Source organism: Quercus suber, unplaced genomic scaffold, assembly GCF_002906115.3.
Source record: "Quercus suber isolate HL8 unplaced genomic scaffold, Cork oak 2.0 scaffold_216, whole genome shotgun sequence".
Classification (NCBI taxonomy): Eukaryota; Viridiplantae; Streptophyta; class Magnoliopsida; order Fagales; family Fagaceae; genus Quercus; species Quercus suber.
Window position 1 is genome coordinate 737,676 of NW_027069674.1, and position 18,264 is coordinate 755,939.

The following is an 18,264-nucleotide window of genomic DNA, read 5'->3' on the forward strand; positions in this document are numbered from 1 at the left end:
ACACAAGTGATGCCTACTTTTAATTATCTTTTTACAAATAACACACTGAGTATCAAGACTAGCACACCATCACTACACATTTAATCTGTTGTGGACATTCTGTTGTGAACCGTTAGCCTTAACCAGTCTATAAACACATGCTTTGGAATTACTTTGGGAAACCAGATGATGATCTTCACGATTTAAACTTGGGGAATTTCTTCTTAATACAGTTTCATGCACCTGCACAAGAATATGTCGTTGTTTTCTCTGTAATCCAAATTAGCATATTTTCCCTTCCAAATTAGTTTGTAGTTTATATACCATAGCTGTGTAAAAGCTGCAAGTACCATCTAAATGCTTCAGATTTTTTGGCAATTAGAAGCTACTATAGCATACAAAATTATTGTGAAAGCCTCAAGAACCCTTTAAAATGCATGAACTTGCCATCATCTGAATGAGAGTTTCTAATTTATTTATTTTGTATTTATCTGTTTATCGATTTGTTATAGTAAATATATATAAAATGTAGTGGGGCAGTTATGCATTTGGATTAAAATGTAGCAGGCCCAATTTTTTTAGGCAATATATCATTTGTTTTTGCATTTGTCCATGATTCCAAACTAACCTAAATTGAGTCAAGTGCTTAAATAATTAGACAAATTAAATGGAATCCAGCAAAACCTGAAGGATATAAAGATGAAAAAAAAAAAAAATCTACGTACTTCTATTGATCCACTAATTCACTAATTGTCTTCGATTAATGTTTTTGATTTGTCCATGGATCTTTATTATTATAGTTTGCTTGAATGCTGGTTTCCTTTTTACTTATCTCATACTTCATCTTACATTTTGTTCATTTACTCTATTTTTGTTTCAATTGGCTTTGATTTGCATGTTTTAGCCAACTTCTGTCTTTACAAATTGATTTCTTCAGCCAATTCTCCCTTTTACATATTTCACATCCTTACCGCTACTTTTTGTTATTCGAATTTGAATTAAAATCCGGATGTTTATACTCTCTCTTTCAATGTTTTAGCCTAAGATTATAATCTTTGTTTTACCTACTTTACTAACATTATAATCTTTTCCAATTTGGAATTATTATATTCTTTGATTATTTACTGCCTTCTTTGAAATAGAAAATTAGAGATAATACTAAGTAAAGGTGCACAATGTCATCAGGGACAATCTAAGTCATTAGATGGTCTGCATTCATAGGGATAGGCAGTTGGTAAAAGAAAAACAGCCAAATAAAACCTCTCCCTCCTTCCAATTGTTAATTTGACACTCATTCTGTTTCGCTTCTTTTCTATAGCACATATACTCTAGGTCATCATTTTGGTACTCGATGTGTTATACTCTTTATTTTGATGCTTTCTTCTTGATCTATCGTAATCCTATTTTTTTATGGGTGGCATCATGAGGTTTAGCCCTTCAATATGTGTAGAAAAAAAACATGTTCCTCATTCAATAATCATTGATTTTTTAGCATTTTTTTTATAATATTTGTAGGTTTTGGTGTTTTGGGCTGCTCTGAATAAGTATATGATTCATAAAGTGTTTCATGTTCACATAATTTTTCATATGTGCATGCATCCACCCTTTGGTGTTAGTTCTTGAGTTTTTATTGAAAATTTTGCTTCGCAACCCAATGAAGAGATAAAAAGAAGGTAGCGGGCTGATTTTCTATTGATGAGTAGTGGAATCTTAGGGTTGTGCTTTAGTAATACAACATTATGAATCAAAAGAAGGGGTCACATATTAGGTTTTACTTCCTCTGCTAACAGAGGTTATATTTATTATATGTGTCCATTAAGGGTTGAGGTTTGGCTACCTTTTTCCCTAATTTCCTTTTTTTTTTTCCCAATTTCTTGAGTTTTGTTTTGTTTAGTTTTCTCGAACGGATTATGTTTTGTTGATGGCTACATGCTTAGGGATTACTAAATTAAAGTTTTTTTTTTTTTAGTTTATCTAAAGTCTTGAACTTCTCATTTCTAACAACTTAATGCTACAAAGGGTCCTCTCACTGATAAGACCATTTATTATACTTCGATAAGAGTTAATTAATTTGAAAGGTCAAATTCTGTTTTCATTTTTACATAAGTGCCTGCAGAGTGCAGAGTGACATGATTTGGAGGTAATAATAGATGAAGCTTTTCCTTTGTTGTTTTCCTTCTTGATATTTAATTTTACTATTATTTCTTTATTGATATATGTCTTTGATTTACTAGAATGCTTATTTTGTTTCTGTTTTATTTTTTTGGAGCATCTTACGCTTTCCTTTTGCATTAATAATAATTTTTCATATGTTTCAAAATTGTTCTGTTAGACTTTGTTTCTTTTAATTTGCACTGCTCAGGCTAATAGGCTCAGCTTATTGGCAGGTTTTTTTTTTTAAATGTTGTTGTGGTTAGCTTTGTTTATTTTCTTAATTCATTTGTTTTTATTCTGTATGTCGTAGTGTTTTGGATAGAGCTTATAGATGCTTTAATTTTATTCATTTATTTTATGAATAGAAGATTACATAATAATGGGTGAAAAGCTTCATGAATTCCATAACTTTAGTGTGTGTATAATAGAGGAAGGATTATTTGATTAAATGAAGGGTTTGTAATAGCCAAATCATGATCCATATGAAACTTAATTTGTCTAAAATTTCCAATTATTAACTCCGGTTCATATATATAACTAGCTTATAACCTGCACAATGTGCGTCATACTTTTAATTATTACAAAAGACAAACCATAGGTGAAAATTTAAAATTTTCATAATTGGTTGGAAGACACTGCTTATTCCTTCAATTCCACATTGTAGAATACATTCAAAGATTGTGTGTGCAGCAGCCAATGTGGTATGACCACAAAGCTGAAGCTGTAAAGGGGTATCAAACACTTGCAGTGTTAATTACTCTGTAATCAACATTTAGAAAATCATAAATTAACTGTGACTAAGATTACCAATTGAAAATCAGTCTTTTAAAGTATGATTGGCTATGTCAATGACATATGTTACTACTTTATTAATTTGACACTCAAGCTTATTTTTACATGCTAAGCTGACCATTATTTGAAGTCGTGTATTTGGCTATTTGCATAAGCTCATTAGATAATTGGATATGTAAATGATGCTGTATTGAGTCATTTTGGTGAATAGGTACAGTTTTGCTGCAGGCAAAATGCATCCATCCGAGTTTTCAACACCAGTTGATGGTACCCAGTTTGTTTTACCTGTGCTGATTCGATCAAAACCAGCCATTTTAGGATCTCAAAGGAGTCTATTACCTCCACAAGAAGCATTTTCTTTAGTTGAAATTGAATGTTACAATTTTTTTTTTTTAATTTTATTTTTTATCTCCCTTTAATTTGGTTATGAACTAAGAAATATGAGTTAGTTTTTATTTAAGCTTTTCAGTTGGGTTAGTGGTATAGTGAAAAGGTAGAAGCTTGAACACAATGTAATTTGTCAGGGTTCTCTGTAAATACCACGAAAGTCCTCCGTGAAGTTGTATTTCTATTGTACAATTTTATTATATTTTCTCTTTGATACTTGATTTGCTGTCATTTTTAACAGCATGATCAAATGATTAAAACAAATACATTTTCCCCTTTTGTTTTGTTGCTAAAAAGTGAGAAGTATGATGTGTCGAGGTTTGAGTACAAAGTAGATTTACCTGCCAGGCTGGCCATTATTTTAAGTTATGTGTGTTTGGCTATCTGCATAAGCTCATTGGGTACAGTTATGCATCTATCCGAATCTTCAACACCAGTTGATGGTGTCCACTCTATTTCACTTGCCCTGATTTGATCAAAATCTGCCATTTTAGGATCTTAAGGGAGTCTATTACCTCCACAAGTAGCATTTTCTTTAGTTGAAATTGAATGTTACAATTTTTTTTCCCTTTGATTTGGTTATGAACTAAGAAATATGAGTTAGTTTTGAGTATTTTGGTTTGGTTGGTTTTGATTTAAGCATTTTGGTGGTATAGTGAAAAGGCATATATGTTTTATTTCAAAATAATTAAACAAACAAATTGATAACTAATGTATCTTGCACACTTTGCAACAAATTTTTTCTTTAAAATTTAATTTTATTAGCCAAATTTCTCTTATCCTTATGAGTTTTCAAATGATCCTGCGCATTGCGCAGGTTAAACACTAGTCTATATATATATATATATATATAATAGCAGAAGCTGAGAGAAAGTGGGTTTCTACAATTAAGGAGTGGTGACAAATAGGATAACTGCCTATCTAAAATTCAGACATGTTTAATTGAAAAGCGATACATTACTTTGTTTGGTAACACTATAACACCGTTTTAAAGCGATAATTTATAATTTTTCACTGCATTAAAACATGTTTTGAGCTCTTGCTATAAAAGGAAATTAACTGCTTAAGAAGAAAAAAAAATTGCTACACAGAGAAAAAAAGGAGAAAAAGAGCCAAGAGAAAAGATAGAGAGAAATAGAGAGGCAGAGAACGGAGAAGGAGAGAGAGATCAAGAGATCAAAAACTGAAACCCAAAACATCAGACACCAATCAATATGAAGAAGAGCCGTACAGTCTCTTCCAATATCCCAAAGTCTCTCTCTCTCTCTCTTCTCATGAACCCTAATCTTTTTCTTCAAGAATATTCAATCCCTTCAATAAGGCTACAGGTTTGTTCTTTAATTCAATCTTTTTCCAATTTAAGATTCACGTATTTGTTTCTTGCTCTCTTATTATTAATTCCTCAAATTTTTAAATTTTTTTGAAAATCAGATTTGAATCGATCTTTGTGTGTGTGTATGGCGAACGGTACGGTTCGAGGAGTTGTGTTGCTATCTTAGGTTCGGAGGGTCAAAGCATGAGTCGCCTTGCAATGAAGGCACAATATATAATAATAGAAGCTGAGAAAAAATAGATTCCTACAATTAAGGAGGTGGTGACAAATAAGATAACTACCTATCTAGGCACATATAACTTAAAAAAGCGATACATTGTATAGTTTGGCAATGTTACGCACGGTTTAAAAGCCTTTCATTAAAAAAAAAAAACCGGTTAATATTAAACTAGCCTCTGAGCACGCGCTCTTCTATTTTTTGGGTAAGGGTTAATTTAGAGTATTTATTATAATTTGGGATTACTACATTCTCTAATCACAAAAAAAAAAAAAAAAACCTAGGGGTGTGATGAGTATTATGAATGATAAAATACTATTTTTCATCACACCCCTAGAGTTTTTTTTTTTTTTTTTTTTTTTTTTTTTTTTGTGATTAGAGAATGTAGTAATCCCAAATTATAATAAATACTCTAAATTAACCCTTACCCAAAAAATAGAAGAGCCTCTGAGCACGCGCGTGAGCGCGTGCTCAGAGGCTAGTATTTCGTAATTATTATCCATTTTTGCCAATTTTTTCTATGCAGTAATCAACATGTTATTGATTGGAAGATGATGCAATAATTTAGTATTAACCTTTAGGGGGAGGAAAAAAAGATCTCTAAATAAATCTTATAAATAGTGCATTTATTGAAAATGCATAATAAATTGTAACAATAAAACTATTACAAAATACATGTGATGACCTTTACAAAAGCAATTATGAAAAGATGTGGATCAATGTAGAAATGAAATATTTACATTAGGTAAAACTGTAAAATAAGTGCATTACATCTAAAACATGGAATAGGTGAACTTATTAATATTATGCAACTACGGTGGAGAAGTTGGTGGATCAATGCTATTTGTTTCACATTCTAATTGCTTTCCAGCAGCATTTGCCATGAACCTATGAACAAAATGTGTTAGTTTGTGTTATTAATAGAGACTTTAAAACGTACATACAGTAATGATAAGCACAATAAACATCAAGCATAAACTTTTAAATGAAATATTTGAACTAACCTTGTGATGATATTGCATAGCTCCATGTATGTGAAATGGTCTATTTCAGCTTGGGACTTGAAGAACTATCATTTAATTACCATTTTTTTTTTAAAAAAAATAATATAAAAACTATGTAATTAATTTTTTTTTAAAGTAGACGTAATGATTTGTACCTGCTTTATAATCACATCGTCCTTGACTCTCATTTTCTGTTTGTCGTTACTGTTTTTGTGTTGAAGATCGCATCATCCTTGGTTTTTTTTTCGTATCTGTAAGGTTGAATTTAATCACCATTTAATTGGCTTTATTCCGTGACCAATTTGCTTGTAATTTAGCACTTAGCAACCCTTATTTAGGTGGGAAAATTGTAAGGGTAGTGTGTGAGAAGATGTGAAGAAAAGCTCAAGAGTGTGCAAGAAAAACAGAGGTTCGCGGTAGGGCTCGCGGGTGGATCGCGACTGGCAAGCCGCCAAAAGCTGGCACGTGAGAGGCACACTAGGAAGCTGAAGGGTCGCGCCAGCTGTCACGCTACAGGACAAAAGTTCAGACTGGCAGGCCGTTACGCGCGACTTGAACTCGCGACTTGGACAAGCCCGAGACCAAGTCGCCAACTTGCCCTGTTTGCAAAAACTGACTTTTCATTCCCTTCTCACCCTACTATATATACACCCTTATACCCATCATTTGAGAGAGCTTCCAGAGAGAATTTTGTGAGAGAAAACCCTAGAGAAAAACAAGATTGCCTCATCCCTAATCTTCATCTAAAGAGACCTACAAATTCCTCTACTCTCTTCCTCTCCATTGTCATACCCTTGAGAGGTTATTTACCAAACCCTTATCTCACCACACCCACTCTGTGAGAAGGTCATTTGGTGCTTAGGGAAGCAGTTTGGGAAGGAACCAATATACATTGGTTGATGCTATGGTCAAGTAGCGGAATCGGCAAGCTAAAGAAGAAATAGGTTCGGCGTAACCTCGTTGGAGCAAGAAGCTTGGAGGGCTTAGGTACTTGGGTAGATTAGGCTTGGAGGGTCTTCTGTGTTCATGTATCCCAACTATATTCTTTAGTGGATTTTATCACCGCTTGGAGGCGCCGGAGAGGTTTTACGCCGAGGACTTCGGTTTCCTCTCGATAACACATCGTGTGTTGTCCGTGTGTTTGCATCTCTCTTTCCTTTATCTTTGCCTTATATTTACTGCTGTGGATGTGTTTATATTTGGCTTAGATTGTTTTATCAATTCTGTTATAAGCTTGTTATCATATTCCGCACATTAATTGTTTGATATAAAGTTGAATTGGTATTTTTGTATTTGGGGGTCTAAACGTTCAAGGGTGTTTCATACCCATATTGAACTTTCAATGGTTCAGAGCGGGTACACTTGTTGTGGTTTTAATACCTAAGTGTGATCTTGACCCCTGTTAATGGATAGGTCTCAATCTCTCACTGTTCCACCATTTTTTGATGGTAATAATTATGCTTTTTGGAAAGTCCGAATGAGAGCATTTTTATGCTCTATAGAAGATACCGTTTGGATGCGGTTGAGATAGGTTGGACTAAACAGAGGCTCCTAAGGCCAATTGGGATAAGGCAGCTCTTGCAGCAGCCAATGCAATAGTAAAGCTTTAAATGCTATTTTCTGTGCTATGTTCCTGATGAATTCCACAGGATATCTCACATGACGTGGCCAAGGAAGCTTGGGAAATTTTGGAGACAACTTATGAAGGGGACTAAGAAGGTGAAGGACACAAAGCTTAAATGCTTACCACCAAATTTGAAGAGCTCAAGATGGGTGAAGATGAATCGTTTGATTCATTCTATGGGAAGCTCAACGAAATTGTCATTGCTAAACTCAATCTTGGTGAGAAGATTGAAGATACCAAGGTGGTGAGAAAATTTTTGAGGTCCTTGCCTGAAAGTTTTAGAGCAAAAGTCACAGCCATAGAGGAGAGTAAAGACTTGGATGAGATCAAAATTCAAGAGCTGATTGGGTCTCTCCAAACATATGAACTGGGACTGCCTTCACACAAGACGAGTAAATCATTTGCTCTCAAAACCATCACCGAAAGAATGGATGATCCCTTCGAAGAAGATGGAGTGGAAAAGAAGTGGCATATCTTGTAAAGAACTTCCGAAAATTTCTGAAGATGAAGGGAGTGGGAAACCATTTAATAGAGGGAAATTTCATCTTCAAGAGGTGATAAGAAAGAGTTTACGAGGAAAGAAGGGAAGGAGTCTCAATCTCTTTCGGACATTGTGTGCTTCGAGTGCAACGGACATGGACACTTCAAAAAGGAATGTCCAAATTATTTGAAGTCAAAAGGAAAGGTTTATGCCACTACTTTAAGTGACTCAGACTCATCAAAATCTGACTCTGAAGAAAGCTGTGACGGAGAAGGAAATTACTCAGCATTCATGACCATTGCACATGTGGGATCTTCAGATGATTTGAGTACTCTTGTGAATGAGCTGGGTGAATGTTCTGATGAGGAGTCCATTGGGATTGTTGAAGAATCAGAAGGAGAAGAAGAAGAAGAGCATCCAGCCTTCAAAAGAATTAGCAATACTTCTTGAGAAATAGGAGAGTATACAAAGGTGGCAAAGGCAGCCGTGAAGAAAATGAAGAGAGCTGAGGAAGATTTCAAAAGCCTCTGGTTAGATATAAGGAGGCAAAGTGTGAGATTGAAGCACTTAATGGTGAGCTATCAGAAGCTTACACGAAGGTGAGGTTTCTCGAGCAAGAGGTAGTACAAGCTCATGCCAAGGTAGATAGGGTCTCCTCCAGGAAGCTAGATGAGTTATTTCATCTCAAAGACATGCCTCAGACAAGTCCGGGTTGGGATATACCGGAGGGAGCACTCATCAGCCAAAGTCACCAAGGAAGTAAAGTTTGTGAAAAACAAAGAGACGGCTGTTGATAAGTCTACTCCAGAGATAGTTGAGGCTGAGAAGAAAAAGAATGTGGCTAATCAACGGATGTTTAACAAGTCCCGAAATCAATCTGAAGTCAGATTTGGAGCTAGAGGAAGATCTCTCCCAAGACAACAGCAGGGTCCTAGAATAAACTATATTTGTCACTATTGCGGATTGCAAGGACACACTAGACCAAACTGTCAAAAGCTAAGAGCAGACAACAATGCGAGTGTACCTCGGTCCCGAGGAAGAAGAAATGATTGAGGTCTTGGGGTGGTGAGCAATCAAGGAGCCAAAACCGTGATTCCGGAATGACGGACGTGATGAAAATGATTGGCGCCTTCACCACTTGCTTGGAGAGCTTCAACAGGAGGTTTGAAAGTCCTAACTCTCGTACCCGATCCGTCAAGGATATCACCCCAAACGCAGTGACGTGTGGGTGACAAAGGGTACTCATGCATAAGCATTATAACATGTCCATGCATCAATTCTTCCTATGCTTTGTGGATATGATTGGTTATTTGGTTGTGTTTTTGAGTATCTGTTTAATTTGTGTTGTTTGTGTTTAAAATGCTTTTCATTTTTCTTTTTTTGATCATTCTTCTACTGCTTTCGTGTCAAAAATTCAAAAACACATAAAAAGTTGAAAATCCAAAAAGTTTGATCACTTTGTTGAGTTTTGTCTCAAAGCATGTTTAGCCTTGTACTTTTGTACTAATGGCTTTGTGCATTTAACGAGCTTAGCTTGTCTCTCATGCACTCATATCATTGTGGAAGAAATTCTGAAATCTATGTGATTGTTGTAAATAGATCTTCAACCTTGTCATGAATGATTAGTGAATGGTTTTGTTGATCTTGAGACATGCATAGACTCATGCCTATATATCTTCCCACCTTTTATTTTGCTTTAAAAGAGCTCTCTAAATGTAAATCTCCAAATGAAAAGAGATATAGAGCTGCAAAAGCCTGTCGCACATACTAGTATTTGACTAGGAAAAAGGGAAAGCGACCAAAATAAATTGTATGATGCTCAAAAAGCCAAAGGCTAACTCATTAATTGAAATATCAAAAATTTCAGGCATCTATCTCACAATGAGAGTTTCTTTGCTCAAAAATGGCAAATGATATGTTGAATATGGAGCCAAATGAAAAGCTTCAAAGTATTGTTATCAAGTTCTTGTGGGAGGTCATATATGCATGCTTCTATAATTGAGATAGGTCACATTATCTAGTGCTAGTTGTGTATGCCTTGATTGAATTGATCATTGAAGCTTCACATTGGACTAAGGACTATCTCATTTTTGATATCCACACACACACACAAGTCTATGTTCAATGAATGCCAATTCATTTGTGTGATTGTACTTGATTAAATGTGTTTTCACATGCTCAATCTTTGTTGGTCAAACACAAAAAGATTTTTGAGTGTTTGTTTTGTTTTTGGAAAGTACTTTGCTTTTACAAAAATGTAAAATTTTTCAAAAACAGTGTTGCCCTTTTTGGCGACTAAGTCGCGGGTTGGTCCAGTCGCATGTACCAGTCGCGAGCTCACTCAGAGATTTTTCGCAGCTTACTGGCGAGTCAGTACTCTAGTCGCGAAAAAGACTTAGAAATTTTTTCCAAAATTTGAGTTTTGCACTTTTCGCGGGTTAGTGTGGCGATTGGCTTGCTGGTGGAAGGTCCAGTCGCGAGAGGTACTAGGGATTTTCGCAGCTCATATCGCGACTATCTCGCGGTTAGACCTTCCATCGCGAAAAACACTTAGAGAAATTCTCAAGTATCTTTTCTTCAAAGTGTTTCGCGGCTTAACCTGGCGACTTGCTGGGACTTGATCCAGTCGCGAAAACACGTGTTTTGCATTTTGAAGACAATTTTAAATTTTTTTTTTCAGTTTTCCCTTGTTCTTGTGTGACTGTTCATTGTCTTCCTAATTTTACTCCCACAAACACTCCGAGTTTCTTGTTGAAAATCTTCCATTTCTGCATCATTTTCTCTCAAATCTTCAACAAAAAGGTATGGGTTTTTTCTCTTCCTTACCCCTCATTCTTCCTGATTTGGGCAAATTTTTTTTCGCGTGTGTGAAGATGTTGTTGTGTATTGTGATTTATCATGTTCGAACATGGGTTTCTGATTTTGGATTATACTATATGTTTGTGCTGGTCCATACACTGATCATCTCTATCTTGTGTACCTATTGAGGTGTTGGTTGTTTATACGCACTCATTGTCATGTTTTGAACCTAAATTTCAAGTGTTTAGGGTTTTCTCCATTATCCATGGTATGGCACTGACGCAATGCTAATAATGTCTGCTGTTTTGTTTGGTGTTTGTGTGTGTATTAAATCATAGTGCAGAGTGAAAATGTCTCCATTCAAGCGATCAGCTGTGAAAGGAGGAAGCAGCAAAGGGAAGAAACATGTCATTGAAATTGATGATTTCTCTCCTAGACCAAAGCGGGCTCGTTCCCCATCTGGTGTGTTCGATCCCATAGGTTTCGATCGTATGCTGCCTTTCAGACTCATGAAAATTACTTCAAAAAGGCGACACCTCTGATTGAAAGAGTCTTTGACCAACATTCTCTGTTTGACACCAACATTCCTAATGGTTTGCTCGCAAGGACTGGAATTATCTCCTTTCTGACCTTGATGATGCATTTGAAGATCTGGTAAAGGAGTTTTATGCCAATGCAATTGTTGAAGGAGATGAACCTAAGTGCTGGGTTAGAGGAAAAAGTTCTCGATCTCTCCCGCATATCTAGCAGAGATTCTGCACATTAACAGGCCAATACTTGGGATCTCACCGGTCTATGATGATCTTCATCCGGATGAAGAATTACTTAAAGCAGCTCTTGGGGACAATCTGAAATTTTCCTCAAATGGGACTCAGTCAGTGTTTCATCTCTTCCTCTAACATTGAGGGTGCTCACGATTGTCATATTTCACAACATGTATCCCCTATCCAGCNAGGTAAACAGAAGCATAGATATAAGATTAGGAATTGACAAATAAATAATTTCCCTCTTCATTTGAAAAATAAAATGATAAAGAAGGGAACACCATAGGTACATTGTAATTACACATTCAAAAAATAATTTAATTATTTAATTGTTGCTTTCCATGATTCAAATGTAATTACACATTCAAAATTAAGTGGCTCAAATGTGAAACATGAGTAAGAAAAGGAAATACAAAAGTTTGGTAACTTCTTCATAAAATCTTGGGGTTCATGCAATCTTAACACTTTCGTTTGGCTAAAATCCTAGATTGGCATCAGTCATCGATCTATCAAGGTCGTTTTATAGTGCTTTCAGTTGAAACACATATCTGCAAACCACAATGTGAACGGAATAAGGATGTTACTATCTTTCTCAAGAGTTTTTGGTCCAAACAAAGTAAAAGGAAATTTTTGATAGAAAATTTGAATAGATTGAACAGTGCAAACATACCTTTTAGTACATGTGTTCCCAATAGTGATAATGCCCGTTCATCCTCATCCACCAATTTGAAACCAAAATCCTTCCATTCAAAATGGCATGCAAAACGTATTAGATCAAATTAGACTCCATAAAATTATTTCATAAAAGTAGAAGGAACAAAAGCAAATATCATAGGAAATAGGAATGAGATCAAACTTGCCAGCACTCTTGAAAGTATAAGAGATTTCACAAATTAGCGGAGGAAATGATGATCATAAGGGTTACAAAATCACAGCTCAGACTCTTGAAATCAACATCATTAACAATTAAACGATGCAATTAGAATGGAGATGGTAACGAAAGTTTTTTTTTTTTTTTTTTTTTTTTTTTTTTTTTTTTTTTTTTAAATCTGAAAAAGAACGTGAAAACGTGAAACATGGGAAATGGAGGAAGTTTGAATAATAAACTCTCTTTTTTTTAATAAAGGTAATTGATTTTTTTTTTCAATTATCATGGCAGATATATTCACCAAAAAAAAAAATGTACGTGTTTTTTTTATATTTAATTTAATTTTTTTAATAAATGAATAAAGCAATTTGAAAACCATCAGAAAGTGGTCCTATTTTGTAGGTAATGTTTTAGTGCAAGTTAGACATGTATTTTTACTTGATTATATTTTACTTTTGTCTCTACTTAAACATAGGTTGTAGGGGTATTTTGGAACAAAAAAAAATTCGGTCCAAACAGGTGCAACCCCTTAAATAGTAGTACTAGCCTCTGAGCACGCGCTCATGCGCGTGCTCAGAGGCTCTTCTATTTTTTGGGTAAGGGTTAATTTAGAGCATTTATTATAATTTGGGATTATTACATTCTCTAATCACAAAAAAAACCTAGGGGTGTGATAATAAATTTTAATAATTTATTGATCTCTTACATAGAATGCACTAAATTATCACACCCCCAGGTTTTTTTTTGTGATTAGAGAATGTAGTAATCCCAAATTATAATAAATACTCTAAATTAACCCTTACCCAAAAAATAGAAGAGCCTCTGAGCACGCGCGTGAGCGCGTGCTCAGAGGCTAGTATTTCGTAATTATTATCCATTTTTGCCAATTTTTTCTATGCAGTAATCAACATGTTATTGATTGGAAGATGATGCAATAATTTAGTATTAACCTTTAGGGGGAGGAAAAAAAGATCTCTAAATAAATCTTATAAATAGTGCATTTATTGAAAATGCATAATAAAATTGTAACAATAAAACTACTTACAAAATACATGTGATGACCTTTACAAAAGCAATTATGAAGAAGTTGGTGGATCAATGAAAACTGAAATATTTACATTAGGTAAAACTGTAAAATAGTGCGCTACATCTAAAACATGGAATAGGTGAACTTATTAATATTATGACAACTACGGTGGAGAAGTTGGTGGATCAATGCTATTTGTTTCACATTCTAATTGCTTTCCAGCAGCATTTGCCATGAACCTATGATACAAAATGTGTTAGTTTGTGTTATTAATAGAGACTTTAAAACGTACATAATAATGATAAGCACAATAAACATCAAGCATAAACTTTTTAAATGAAATATTTGAACTAACCTTGTGATGATATTGCATAGCTCCATGTATGTGAAATGGTCTATTTCAGCTTGGGACTTGAAGAACTATCATTTAATTACCATTTTTTTTTTTAAAAAAATTAATATAAAAACTATGTAATTAATTTTTTTTTTAAAGTAGACGTAATGATTTGTACCTGCTTTATAATCACATCGTCCTTGACTCTCATTTTCTGTTTGTCGTTACTGTTTTTTGTGTTGAAGATCACATCATCCTTGGTTTTTTTTCTTCGTATCTGTAAGGTTGAATTTAATCAGCCATTTAATTGGCTTTATTTCGTGACCAATTTGCTTGTAATTTAGCACTTAGCAACCCTATATTTAGGTGGGAAAATTGTAAGGGTAGTGTGTGAGAAGATGTGAAGAAAAGCTCAAGAGTGTGCAAGAAAAACAGAGGTTCGCGGTTAGGGCTCGCGGGTGGATCGCGACTGGCAAGCCGCCAAAAGCTGGCACGTGAGAGGCACACTAGGAAGCTGAAGGGTCGCGCCAGCTGTCACGCTACAGGACAAAAGTTCTAGACTGGCTAGGCCGTTACGCCGCGACTTGAACTCGCGACTTGGACAAGCCACGAGACCAAGTCGCCAACTTGCCCTGTTTGACAAAAACTGACTTTTTACATTCCCTTCTCACCCTACTATATATACACCCTTATACCCATCATTTTGAGAGAGCTTCCAGAGAGAATTTTGTGAGAGAAAACCCTAGAGAAAAACAAGATTGCCTCATCCCTAATCTTCATCTAAAGAGACCCTACAAATTCCTCTACTCTCTTCCTCTCCATTGTCATACCCTTGAGAGGTTATTTACCAAACCCTTATCTCACCACACCCACATCTGTGAGAAAGTCTATTTGGTGCTTAGGGAAGCAGTTTGGGAAGGAACCAATATACATTGGTTGATGCTATGGTCAAGTAGCGGAATCTGGCAAGCTAAAGAAGAAATAGGTTCGGCGTAACCTCGTTGGAGCAAGAAGCTTGGAGGGCTTAGGTACTTGGGTAGATTAGGCTTGGAGGGTCTTCTGTTGTTCATGTATCCCAACTATATTCTTTAGTGGATTTTATCACCGCTTGGAGGCCGCCAGAGAGGTTTTACGCCGAGGACTTCGGTTTCCTCTGCAATAACACATTGTGTGTTGTCCGTGTGTTTGCATCTCTCTTTCCTTTATCTTTGCCTTATATTTACTGCTGTGGATGTGTTTATATTTGGCTTAGATTGTTTTATCAATTCTGTTATAAGCTTGTTATCATATTCCGCACATTAATTGTTTGATATAAAGTTTGAATTGGTATTTTTGTATTTGGGGGTCTAAACGTTCAAGGGTGTTTCATACCCATATTGAACTTTCAATAGGTTTCTGAGCGGGTACACTTGTTGTGGTTTTAATACCTAAGTGTGATTCTTGACCCCTAGTTCATATGGATAGGTCTCAATCTCTCACTGCTCCACCATTTTTTGATGGTAATAATTATGCTTTTTGGAAAGTCCGAATGAGAGCATTTTTATGCTCTATAGAAGATACCGTTTGGAATGCGGTTGAGATAGGTTGGACTAAACTAGAGGCTCCTAAGGCCAATTGGGATAAGGCAGCTCTTGCAGCAGCCAATGCAAATAGTAAAGCTTTAAATGCTATTTTCTGTGCTATGTGTCCTGATGAATTCCACAGGATATCTCACATGACGGTGGCCAAGGAAGCTTGGGAAATTTTGGAGACAACTTATGAAGGGACTAAGAAGGTGAAGGACACAAAGCTTTAAATGCTTACCACCAAATTTGAAGAGCTCAAGATGGGTGAAGATGAATCGTTTGATTCATTCTATGGGAAGCTCAACGAAATTGTCATTGCTAAACTCAATCTTGGTGAGAAGATTGAAGATACCAAGGTGGTGAGAAAATTTTTGAGGTCCTTGCCTGAAAGTTTTAGAGCAAAAGTCACAGCCATAGAGGAGAGTAAAGACTTGGATGAGATCAAAATTCAAGAGCTGATTGGGTCTCTCCAAACATATGAACTGGGACTGCCTTCACACAAGACGAGTAAATCATTTGCTCTCAAAACCATCACCGAAAGAATGGATGATCCCTTCGAAGAAGATGGAGTGGAAAAGCAAGTGGCATATCCTGTAAAGAACTTCCGAAAATTTCTGAAAGATGAAGGGTAGTGGGAAACCATTTAATAGAGAGAAATTTTCATCTTCAAGAGGTGATAAGAAAGAGTTTACGAGGAAAGAAGGGAAGGAGTCTCAATCTCTTTCGGACATTGTGTGCTTCGAGTGCAACGGACATGGACACTTCAAAAAGGAATGTCCAAATTATTTGAAGTCAAAAGGAAAGGTTTATGCCACTACTTTAAGTGACTCAGACTCATCAAAATCTGACTTTGAAGAAAGCTGTGACGGAGAAGGAAATTACTCAGTATTCATGACCATTGCACATGTGGGATCTTCAGATGATTTGAGTACTCTTGTGAATGAGCTAGGTGAATGTTCTGATGAGGAGTCCATTGGGATTGTTGAAGAATCAGAAGGAGAAGAAGAAGAAGATGCATCCAGCCTTCAAAAGAATTATGCAATACTTCTTGAGAAATTAGGAGAGTATACAAAGGTGGCAAAGGCAGCCGTGAAGAAAATGAAGAGAGCTGAGGAAGATTTCAAAAGTCTACTGGTTAGATATAAGGAGGCAAAGTGTGAGATTGAAGCACTTAATGGTGAGCTATCAGAAGCTTACACGAAGGTGAGGTTTCTCGAGCAAGTGGTAGTACAAGCTCATGCCAAGGTAGATAGGGTCTCCTCCAGGAAGCTAGATGAAGTTATTTCATCTCAAAGACATGCCTCAGACAAGTCCGGGTTGGGATATACCAGAGGGAGCAACTCATCAGCCAAAGTCACCAAGGAAGTAAAGTTTGTGAAAAACAAAGAGACGGCTGTTGATAAGTCTACTCTAGAGATAGTTGAGGCTGAGAAGAAAAAGAATGTGGCTAATCAACGGATGTTTAACAAGTCCCGATATCAATCTGAAGTCAGATTTGGAGCTAGAGGAAGATCTCTCCCAAGACAACAGCAGGGTCTTAGAATAAACTATATTTGTCACTATTGCGGATTGCAAGGACACACTAGACCAAACTGTCAAAAGCTAAGAGCAGACAACAATGCGAGTGTACCTCGGTCCCGAGGAAGAAGAAATGATTTGAGGTCTTGGGGTGGTGAGCAATCAAGGAGCCAAAACCGTGATTCCAGAATGACGGACGTGATGAAAATGATTGGCGCCTTCACCACTTGCTTGGAGAGCTTCAACAGGAGGTTTGAAAGTCCTAACTCTCGTACCCGATCCGTCAAGGATATCACCCCAAACGCATGTGACGTGTGGGTGACAAAGGGTACTCATGCATAAGCATTATAACATGTCCATGCATCAATTCTTCCTATACTTTGTGGATATGATTGGTTATTTGTGTTGTGTTTTTGCGTATCTGTTTAATTTGTGAATGTTTGTGTTTAAAATGCTTATTCATTTTTCTTATTTTTGATCATTCTTCTACTGCTTTCGTGTCAAAAATTCAAAAACACATAAAAAGTTGAAAATCCAAAAAGTTTGATCACTTTGTTGAGTTTTGTCTCAAAGCATGTTTAGCCTTGTACTTTTGTACTAATGGCTTTGTGCATTTAACGAGCTTAGCTTATCTCTCATGCACTCATATCATTGTGGAAGAAATTCTAAAATCTATGTGATTGTTGTAAATAGATTTTCAACCTTGTCATGAATGATTAGTGAATGGTTTTGTTGATCTTGAGACATGCATAGACTCATGCCTATATATCTTCCCACCTTTTATTTTTGCTTTAAAAGAGCTCTCTAAATGTAAATCTCCAAATGAAAAGAGATATAGAGCTGCAAAAGCCTATCGCACATACTAGTATTTGACTAGGAAAAAGGGAAAGCGACTAAAATAAATTGTATGATGCTCATAAAGCCAAAGGCTAACTCAGTAATTGAAATATCAAAAAGTTCAGGCATCTATCTCACAATGAGAGTTTCTTTGCTCAAAAATGGAAAATGATATGTTGAATATGGAGCCAAATGAAAAGCTTCAAAGTATTGTTATCAAGTTCTTGTGGGAGGTCATATATGCATGCTTCTATAATTGAGATAGGTCACATTATCTAGTGCTAGTCGTGTATGCCTTGATTGAATTAATCATTGAAGCTTCACATTGGACTAAGGACTATCTCATTTTTGATATCCACACACGACACACAAGTCTATGTTCAATGAATGCCACATTCATTTGTGTGATTGTACTTGATTAAATGTGTTTTCACATGCTCAATCTTTGTTGGTCAAACACAAAAAGATTTTTGAGTGTTTTGTTTTGTTTTTGGAAAGTACTTTGCTTTTACAAAAATGTAAAATTTTTTCAAAAACAGTGTTGCCCTATTTTGGCGACTAAGTCGCGGGTTGGTCCAGTC

At 35.8% G+C, this 18,264-nt stretch overlaps 2 long non-coding RNA genes across 2 annotated transcripts; both read right to left on the reverse strand.

The window, feature by feature from the left end:
* Nucleotides 1-5,676: 5,676 nt before the first annotated feature.
* On the reverse strand, nucleotides 5,677-6,079 carry LOC136070171 (uncharacterized). Its single transcript, XR_010631439.1, has 3 exons — nucleotides 6,022-6,079; nucleotides 5,867-5,931; nucleotides 5,677-5,750 (listed from the first exon to the last, which is right to left on the reverse strand). It is a non-coding gene; the product is annotated as an uncharacterized LOC136070171 (long non-coding RNA).
* Nucleotides 6,080-13,549: 7,470 nt separating this feature from the next.
* Nucleotides 13,550-14,036, reverse strand: LOC136070170 (uncharacterized). The gene is made up of 3 exons (XR_010631438.1): nucleotides 13,942-14,036; nucleotides 13,785-13,849; nucleotides 13,550-13,668 (listed from the first exon to the last, which is right to left on the reverse strand). It is a non-coding gene; the product is annotated as an uncharacterized LOC136070170 (long non-coding RNA).
* Nucleotides 14,037-18,264: the final 4,228 nt, after the last annotated feature.